This window comes from Polyodon spathula, chromosome 35 (genome assembly GCF_017654505.1).
Source record: "Polyodon spathula isolate WHYD16114869_AA chromosome 35, ASM1765450v1, whole genome shotgun sequence".
In the NCBI taxonomy this organism is placed as follows: Eukaryota; Metazoa; Chordata; class Actinopteri; order Acipenseriformes; family Polyodontidae; genus Polyodon; species Polyodon spathula.
Window position 1 is genome coordinate 2,660,208 of NC_054568.1, and position 10,988 is coordinate 2,671,195.

Sequence of the window (10,988 nt, forward strand, 5' to 3'; positions counted from 1 at the left end):
AAAACTCTCTTTTCTGTTGAAATAGTTCAGCCAAGGGCAAACCAGTGCAGGTACTCATTGAAGTAATCAGTCAGTCACATTTTTTTTTTTTTGGCGGGCAAAACTATGTTAGATCCTAGTGAAAAGATTCTAACAGTATGTTAGAAAACACCAAACCTACAGGGTGTAAGAAAAACTTGAACAGTACCAAAATCTTTTTAGATCCTTTTAAAGAAATGTTTAAACATTTCTATATATTATATGCAATTGCATTCACTGATGGCAAAAGTGTATTTGCTACTAATGGGGGAATGTGCTAATAAGAGGGAAGGCACAATAACCTGTTCTGCAGTTAGGTCCCAGGTGTGCAGTTTTGAAAGAAACACATGCCATAGGGCATGTTTTTCATTTGACATGATATCTGGTACTACACGAGATTAAATAAAGTCCTTAGCTCCCATGTCTGCTAGACTTGCACTTCCTAGGCCATTTCCCCCGCAGCAGTGTCTTCTGGGTCAACCAGGGGTCAGCCAATAGGGGAAGCAGCTGGTTGGTTAATGACAGGTAAGAAAATTCAACACTATCTGAAAGCATGGATCGCAAACAGAGATGCATGTTTCCTGTAGCATGCGTTTCTTTCTTTAAAAAGTGCACCACAGGTAAGATTTGTTGAATTATTTTCCTAGCTGCAACCCCTTTAATTTAATGCCTTTATTTGGTTGTGTAGTTTTAGGCTGTTGTTTCGTCTGTTTATGTTTCCAGGGATGTTTTTCAGACTTTCATTAGCGATATCTCTAAACCAGCATGTTTAGTCTGCAGAGAGCTTCCGATGAGAAGCTCCTGATCCTTTGCCGATAAGCTTATTTGAATTGTTATAATTAAGTCCAAATGAAATCTTTCCTGTCTAGACACAGTCAGAACCACCCTTCCAACCACCTGGTAAGCATCACAGCATCCCTTTATAATGCAAAATCCCAAGCTGCTCAAAGCCCCCACAGGATCCCGCACAGCTAAAGAAAGTGCACAGAAATGTATACCAATTTACCCACAAAGAACCCCTGATGATAGATTTAACAAAATGTATTTTTGTTTTACTAATTAGACACTGAAGTTGCTGTGGGGAGCTCTGAATTCAAAGCTCGGTGAAGGCGCTATTGTGACGTTACAGTTCCACGAGTTGCCATTGAACGAGAAAACGAAATACACATTGAAACACCCTCAGAAGGAGCAGAAGGGAGATCATTGAACTCTCCAGGTGAAATTACCTAAGAAGTGCAAGACTATTTGAAAAGATGCAAACAAACCAGTGCCAGATATTCTTTGCGTTTGCTAGAGCGTTTCCCAAAACTACCTATGTGAAACAAATGGAAATGCACAACGGGTAAGATTAATGGAACCATTCATTATTTATTACCTCAGTTTCCCAGAGACCAGTCTTTGTCTTGTACAGTAACAACAGAATGATTTTGCTGTTTATGTAAATTCAATGGGGTGCAAGTAACCAGAGGGGAAATAAATGGCATGCTCTTTGAGTAGACCCAAGTGATCAAGTGTTAACTAAAGCCCATTGAGTCTATGAGGAGTGGATAATATATGGACTGTTACAGTGATAGGGAGAGTGTTGTCTTCAAGTCCACTACAGCATATGCACCCTATAGTTATAGAGATGGCAAGAGTTTTTCCTTATTTTAAACTTCTGTTTTTTTAGATTGAAAAGTCAGGTAAAGTGAAAAAATAACCAACAAAACAATATTTCTAACCCTTTGGGTATCTGTTATACAGGTTCCATGATATGTGAAATGGGAGTCCTATCAGTCCAGAGAAGATAGCCAAAGAGAAAGGGAGGTGATATATTTTATTGCACTAAACAACAATTCATCGCAAGCTTTCAAGACCTCAGAGGTCTCTGCTTCAGATGAGCTTGTGATTAAAATGTCTCAAATGTCCCGTTTTGAAAGAAATAGAAAACTTTTTTTTTTTTCTAAAAATGTTTGTTGGGTGAACTTGGGCTTCCCTTACAGTATTGACTGACATGCTTTAGATAGCAACATGCTTCGACCCAGATATCCTGATAATGGGTATTGGAAACTAAGAATGATATTAGACCTAAGGTAGTACCAGACATAATATTTTACATTGCATATTTTCTATAGCATGTGTTTTTCAAAACTGCACAGATCTATATAGCTTATAAAAGTGCAAACCAGGACATATTTATATTATACTGCTTTAAGAGATGCGTCTGAGTTAGACTTCATTCGAATTGTGGGCAGGCTGCTGTTGCTATGCTATCCTTGAACTACAAACTGGACATAACATGAATCCCAATAAAAATGAATGGGAGGGAGATTTCAGCTGTTGCATACAGTTAGTCCCAATGTCAAGAATGCCCAAGCATGTAATGGATTGCAAAGGGTATTGTTCACTGATCAGCATCTCTTTCTATAGCGCTGTTTTTAGAATTAGTTATGTAACTGAACAGATCTCTGTTTTATATGAGGGCTTGTTGGGCTTTAACTGAGATGCAAATATTGTTTTCAAAATCCCTACAGTATGGTAAATGCCTAATACTTTGTGCACACTCATACAGAGGGTCCTCCCAATCAAGAAGTTAGGACTGCCCTGATTTACCATATACTGCCATTGCCAGATCATTGCTTGATGGCACCATAGCCAAACCACGTTCAGCACATTCTCATTTACATTGTCAGGCCATGTAGTTTAATAGCATGGACACTGGACTGTTAAACAATAAAGGTAAGGGTTGCATCATACTGAAGGCGGACTGTTAAAAGCCAAAATAATTAGCTAGACATCAAATACTTCATTTAAAAGCAAACCGTTTCTAATCCGTCTGTAACCGTGGTACAGGCAAGATCAGAAATCAACTTGATAGGAGCAGTTCTTTTAAACAAGCACGGCAGTGAAATACATTCCTTGCAGTGGGTGTAAATTTAACAGTGGATGACCGTGATATAAATCAGCAGTCTGTGCATATCAGTATACGAGAAGAGTTTTAAATGAAATATTGAACCGCAATTAGATTTGCCAGATACCTGCAAATGTGTGACATACAGATGGCCGTTTGTTTGGACCAACAGACTCCCCCAGTCATCCCCAGAATCTTATAGTCTCAATATTAAAAGCTACATAATGTTACTACCAAGTTTCATGATAATTAATGAAATGGTTCCCCAGATATAGGAAACAGTTAAGTGTGACAAGTTTCACATCACCCTATATAATTAACTAATTTTGTTTCATAAAGTCAAATTAAACCTGCTCAATAGCGTTAACATATTGAATTACTTAACACTTTGTAGTTTTCCCCCATACTCTTAACTGACAAAAACTGGAAAATGTGACATTTCGAAATCTAACAATGAAATACTACTGTACTATTATGGCTTCTGGTAGACTTTTGCAATAGCATTTTTTTTTTTTTTTTTTTTTTTTTTTTTGATGATGTACAAATGGCGTCTCAATCCTAAACTTGTAGGGGATGCAAAACTTTTAGACCAGGCCAGACCGCAGGCTTGCCGCTGCAGGGAAAGCAGTACAACCACATCTTGTGGATATTATATCCATAAGATGGGATTTAATCACAGCTCAACACCACAGTGAAAGTAATGTGGAGCTGTACTGCACGAAGCACTCACAAGATTGGCATTCATGCAGCATTCCAGAGAAACATAGTAAGATGAATGGGCTGGCTCACGTTATCAGACAAGGCAACTCATGGTTCATTCTTGAAAAACACAGATTAATGTCTCAGGATGTACTGAAAAACAACACCACCTCATTTATTTATTGCAATACAAGATAATGCAGGTGCTTTTCTTTTTATAATAAGTTAGGAAACCATTAAAATACCAGTGAATTATTCTGAAGAAACCGCAGAAGGAGCAGCATTAGTGACATGATGGATTTGGAATGCATACTGATATTGTTATGGTGCCAGTTGGTATATACAATACTCAAGGTAGTTTCAGGCAGTCAGATAGCCACTCATTTCAGTTGTTACAGATTCTTTAACCAGAAATCATGTTGGTTTTTTTTAAGTTGTGTGTTTCTTTCAAAACTGCACTTTTGAGACCTAATAGATGTACATGGCAGGGAAAATGTAAGAATTTTTTTTGACAGGTACAGTCACTTTTCTGTAGGAAGGCGATTTTAGACCAGTAAAAAGAAAAAAAAAGTTATCAGAATTTTAAAGGAAGCGAAAGGCAGCAAACAGGAAGGTTGACCAGCAAACGACAGAAAGTACTTCCTGTTGTCCTAGGCAGTGGTGTAATGTGCTCTTATCCTCCCTTCAACCCCACTGCCGGATGGATGGACAGCCCCCAGAAAGGATGTTTTTCACTTAATTCATGGGGCAGAGTGCCAGGAAAATACAGTAGAATAGAGGCTAGAAGATGTAAGAGCTTATCTCTTGTAGCCCTTGGATCACACCCTAGCTGAACCCTTTAACAGGAACCAGGTTAAGGAAAAAGCATTACAAAGCATTTTAAAAACACACAAACTGATTAAAGATGTTTATTTTTCTGAAGAGACCCTGAATAACCCCTTTTAAAAGCATGAACACTTGTGGGGTCTTACAAAACCAGAGCTTGATCAACAAAATACCATGAGTTACATCCACAGAGTGTCCACGTGGTATTGCAAGTTTAGAATACAGACAGGCAGGGAGGATGTTTCTATATACCCCGAATTCTAAAACTCTCAAAACCTTCTGTTAAGGCATGTCTTTGGGTGTACCAGAGTTTGACATGGGATTAAGGTAAATTATAAACAGACAGACTTTCAAGTCAACTGTACAGTTTTATAAGTAACTTGAAATCGGCAACTTTTCAGGAGCTGAGAACAATTAAAAAGGTCTAATTAAGCACATTATTAGTTTGATAATTGAGAACTCAGTTGGAATGAAAACCAGCAGACACAGGGATACAGCAGGACTGGGACAGGGAAACCCTGCGAAGTTAATCTCTAGATTTCATAATTTGCATTTATTAAATTGGTTGCAGTTTTCACTGGATATAAATTTTGGTGACGAAGAAAAAATGTGCACAATTTCTTGTATTTTACAAGGCGTCATCTTTGATATACTGGGGCAGCTATAGGTGGGTTTATCACTAGCTGGTTTGGGAATGCCATATACACACACAGCATGTGTCTACAGCACATGCAAATTTGACCATATGTGGGCAAATACCTCATATTTAGATTTGGGACCAGAATGCAATCAAGATTTAATTGTATATGTGCAGTAGAGTGAGTTTCGTAACCAGGGCTGTAATCTAGACATGTCACTCTACTGCCCCCTGGTGGAAATGCAGGAGTTCATCATTTCTGTAACATGTTGCAACAAAGCAGCTGTCAGGATATTAAAGCAGTATATCATTTATTCTACTACAATTCCCCACACAGTAAGCCCATGACGAATCCAAACTAGCCTGAACTGACCTTTCATCGGACACATGCAATTCTAACAACATACAAACTGCCAGCAGCAGCATAAAGCCAACTCCACTATTATCATTCTTTGACAAGTATGTAAATCACATGTGTTACAGCTGTCTGTTTTATTCAAAGGGTTAATTACTGAATTTTGCTGAAAAGGGAATCAGAGACATAAAACAAAGTTGAAAGGTATACACTGGTGTGAAAAAGATCCTCTGCCAATTGGATCAGATTTGAGAATGTACCGTACTGTACTTAACACTGTTTACCTGAGGGACTTTAGTTATTAAATAACGAAAAAACCATAAACACACAGTATCCAAAAGGTAAGAGGAAACAGGAGAATTTCTGGTGGTCCTATTGAAATACATGGGTTAGGGAGTCATGTTAAATTCAGCCAACCAGGTCAAAAACAGTGCTTTTAAACTAATATATCATTTCATCAAGTTCGAAGGATTAAGGAGAGGACGCCTGGGCAGCGGATCAGCGCCTCCTTTTAAGAACATAAGAACATAAGAAAGTTTACAAACGAGAGGAGGCCATTCGGCCCATCTTGCTCGTTTGGTTGTTAGTAGCTTATTGATTTTGAGTTAGTAGCTTATTGATTTTGCACCGCAAGAGGGGGTCTTCAAATCTGTCACTTGGAAATGTAAAATGTCGATACCCGAGCTTGCAAACTCTTTCACCACTTTCACAATCTCCTGCGAGACCACCAGACTCTGCAGGTAACGCTCAGACCCGAACTTGCTCCCTGCTCGCTTCTTAGATCCACAGAATCCAGCGGGCAAGACGCGGAGACGGGCACAGCGCCTGCAACCGGGTCGAACTGGCGTCTTCATTACATTCGCCAAAAGTAAGCAAATAAGAGTGTTATACTGACTGCGCTGTTTGCAAAGTGTGGCTACAACTGATAGAATACAAATACTGTATAATATACTCCTAGAGAAAAGGTAGCGCAGGTCGGTGTCAGCTGTACGAATTGCATCCTTTTTAGTGGTAGTCTTGTAGTTGCATTGCTAGGGAACAATATTTAAATATTTCACACGAGGGCTTTGCCGTATAAAATAATGACCTGAACGCTTAAGCACAATTTGGACGTAATATTACACTTTATAACGCAGTTAAAAAAACAAAAAACAAACAAAAAGCAAAAAACAATATAATTTAAATTATGTCTATAGACACAATTACTTGGCTTAATTGAAGACCATTACAAAATCTCAAACTTTACCTCCCAAGTTATTTTCGGTTGTGTCTCATATAACTGTACCGTGTAACGTACGGGAACACAAGGCGGTTCTGATTGTATTTATAGACTTTGGCGCCATCTGCCGATAAAGCACGGAACAACGACCCCTTGTTATTTTTTAAGAAAGCCGGTTAGTGTTGAAAAACAATGAATACAAACAAGAATCCCGCACGTTTCCACATAATATGTATTTATTTTTTGATTGAATTGATATTCTTATAAATGCTTACTTTTTTAAAGTCAGGTCTTATTAACTTTGTTATAACTGCTCTCCCATTTTAAAAATATAAGCGCTGCGGTTCTTCACAACGTTGTTAAATCCCACGGTCTTATTTCAGCTAAGCCATTACGAGTTAAAACAATTTAGTCCATATTGAATTTAAAATCCTCTGAAATGGAGGCAGATATAATGTACGGCAGTGGCTACAGGTACTAGAACAGAATTATTGAAAACATTCATATAACGCAGTCTGTGTGGGTTTTTTTCAGTTTTGTGATATCTAATAATGTGGTAGGAACAAAGAGCTACTGCCTCAGTCTGTAAACACATTGTCTGTGGATAACTTTCTATGTAAAACCAGCCTTTTACAGAAGCTATATGTTTACTCATCCTAAAAGTAGCTCTACATCACAATCATGCACAGTCAACAATTCAGTTACACAGATCTGACCCAAATCATGTAAATATACCCTCAACCATGCAGCTGTGCTGCTAAACATGCACAGACTTGGTGACCCAGTGAATAAAGAAAAGTGCTTGATACCAGGAGGTTGCCCGTTTTAATCCCTGATAAGCCACTAACTGCGTGACCCTGAGCAAGTCCATTAACCTCCTTGTGCCCCGTCCTTATTATAAGTGACTCTGCATAGTTCACCACCTAAATACCTAAATAATACAGCCATTATACAACTTTCGGCTTGTGTTTATTAATATTGACCATGTGTAAATATTCCCTCAGTAAACAGGAGCCGCTGCTTCATTTTACCACTTATAACTTACGTAATTATAGTACAGGTATTTTAAACAATCGCTATAATCATAAACATACACCCCCACTGTCTCATGAAAATGTTTGATTTAAAAAATAAAATAAATAAACCACCTAAGTTGCATATTTAAACATCTTTAAACAGTTATTTACGGATAATTTCTGATTTTCACTTAAAAAAAAAAACAAAACAGGGTAATCATTTCTGCAGATTTTGCAATTGTTTTCATTAGCGTTTGCATGCTTTAACATGTCTGTTCCCTGGGGTGGAAATATACATCCGTTAGTTATTGCATCCTACATCTGTGCTGGTTAGTGTTGTCTTGGTCAAGCCCTTCATTTCAAACAATTTGTGCTATGTCAGTGAATATCCTATTATAATTTTAAACGGATGTTTACTCCTGTAGTCTACACCCACCCACACAATTCACAGTTTGTGTCTAGTTTTCTGTGGGCTCCAGGTCAACAGAGGAGCACATGCGATGTGATCAAATACTATTTTCGCTGCACTACTAATGAATGTATGTTCATGGCAGCGGCTATGCATCAAACTATTTTGTTAGCTACAAAAGTTCCATTAATTAGTTAAATAATGCAATGATTAAGGCTTGAGGAAGCCAGATATTCCAAAGTTGTTTAAACTCATCTGTTCTGTTCTTCCCATCCACACATCAATTCTTTTTATCAACAAAGGAAAAAAAAAAAAAAACACATTGGAATTTCAGGAATTGTCAAACACAGTATCTTGTTCCAAGTGGTAACTGAAATGTTGCAAAAAACCTACATGGTAGTTTGTTTTATTAACCCTACACTCATTTTCCATAAGAAAGGAATGTTTTTATAGCACATGGACACTTGGTCATGAAATATGTCTAAATTGTAATTTTTGCAAGTTCTTTGGTATAGACTTATTCAATACAAGATCAATTTATATATATATATATATCAGGGAGGTTTGCCAAATGAAAATGAATTTGGTGGGATTCATGTCCTGGTAGCTTGCAAGGCAAGCTTGCTATCAATTGAGTTGCCGCTGACATCTAGACCTTTGGCTCAGTTTTCAATGCCTTTAAAAATGGCAGCGCTATACTGAAATATAGTGCCCTGTATGACACTCAATTCCACTTCAAATGTTACTGAATTACCAGGATTGTTTGTAGTGGGATGGAAAGCCTGTGTGTCAGTGTTATTAATTCTTATTCAGACAGGGGTGTGATGCTTCACGCAACTATTAATCAACGTTGTCTGCCCAATTTTTCGGTTATCGATTACCTTTTACTTTTAGCTCCCTTTTGGCTCAGGGAGCTTATCAGCACCGGAGAAAGCCTTATTCTCAAAAAGCCCTTGACAAAGTTCCAGTGGCAGGACAGCGTCACTGGCAATGCTGTTTCCACCAGGAAAGGAGACTCAGACATTGCAGTGAAGCACTAACGCGCACGTTTCATACACACAAACACAGAACAGACAACACATTGAAACAATGAAATCTCTTCAGTCTAGAAAAAATAACGGAAAAGGGGGACTTGATTGTCTTTAAGATCATAAATGGTACAGATAAAGTGAACCCAAAACACAACTTGAAATATACACAGAGAAGAACAAGAGGGCTAAGGGGAAGCAGAGTAAAAGTAAGTTTAGAACAGAAGGTAAGAAGAACTTTTTTATACAGTGAGTTATAAATGCATGGAACAGTGGCAGGATTTAAAACACTAGATTCTGTGCTAATTAGGGAAGAGCCTTGATGGGTTGAATGGCCTTTTCTTGTTCTCTAATTATTATTATGTTCTTATATTCTTATGATCTATTTACACTTGCACTACCTAGGTCATTTGACCTCAGCTGGGTCTTCTGGGTCAAAGCACGCTACTGGATGAAAGCATGTCAGTCCACAAGGGAAGCAGCTGGCTGCTTACTGTAATTCCAGGGAATAAGTCTGAAGAAGTGGGTACAGTTTTAGCCTCCAGTTGAAATGACCAGCTAGTGCAACACAAACTGAAAGCACGGCTTGCAAACAGAGATTTCTAGTTCCATATTGTTTTAAAATAAAAAAAGTGTGTTTCTTCCAAAACTGGTGAGACCTATATATCGAATGGAATTAGCTCTCAACATTATTTTATTAGCTGCAATCTTGCAGTGTATTATTATTTCATCAATAACTTCTCTCTTAATAAACTCACTTTACAGTTGAAGGCCCTTGTAACAGTTACAAAGCAATGCTGCTATGCAACATGAATGTTATTTGAAAGTTGCAGTTTCAACTTTGCCACACCATGGAACAAAGTGTGTTGTATTTTCAGCAGCAGGTTCCAAAGTCCCTCATCCAGTTGGCTTAACCTGTTGAGAATATTCCATTATTGCAACTTATCTTTCTTACAGGAGGACCTCTATTTGCAGATGTATAGTTGTTTATGTAGATGGAAAAAAATATTTAGCATATAATGTTTAGGCTCATTTCATGACCTGAGGAAGGTACTTCTGGCTTAATATGCCACTGTTGGCTATTAGATTCAATTATGACTCATTAATGAGACATTACAGAACACCCCTCAAACACAACACTGCATGATTAAGGCTTACTTGGAATATAGCGTTAGTCATACAATCAGTGCAGCTGAGGTTAGAGTCCAGGCTGTGCAAAGTTGCCGGTCTTCACTGGGGATTAATAAGACAGGGACTGTTTCTCCTCATCTCGCTACCATGGCCCTTACTGGCCAGGTGCTTTGTGAGCACAAACAGACACCCCAGGCCTGGCCTTTGTCCAGAAGCTTGTAGCTTGCTGGCATATTGAAGCATAACTTAATTTTGTTCGCCCTTTAATTAACAAATAAATAAATCTGACTTCTAGGAGTGGTGAAGCAACACGGTTATGGTCTAAGTAACAAGAAGCAGACAATAATTTCAGTTGACCCATTGCATGCTCGATTTATTCAAACAGCAAAAATGTTGTTGATTATAAATCACATTTAAGAAATAAACCACTCACAGTTCAAAGATTTATCTAAATTCCAATACTTTTTTATGTTTAATAGTGGCTCGTGAGTATTTATTATCATTTAGTCATTTTGCAGACATGTTTCTCCAAAGTGACTTACAGGGACTAGGGGGGGTGAACTATGCTTCACAATTGCTGCTGCTGCTGCAGAGTCACTTACAACAGGACCTCGGTTTTACATCTCATCCGAAGGACAAGGAAGTTAAATGGCTTGCTCAGGATTACACTGAGCTGGGATTTGAACCGGGAATCTCCTGGTATCAAGCCACTTTCTTTAACTACTGGACCAACATGTAGAGCGTCTCTTATTTGTAACAGA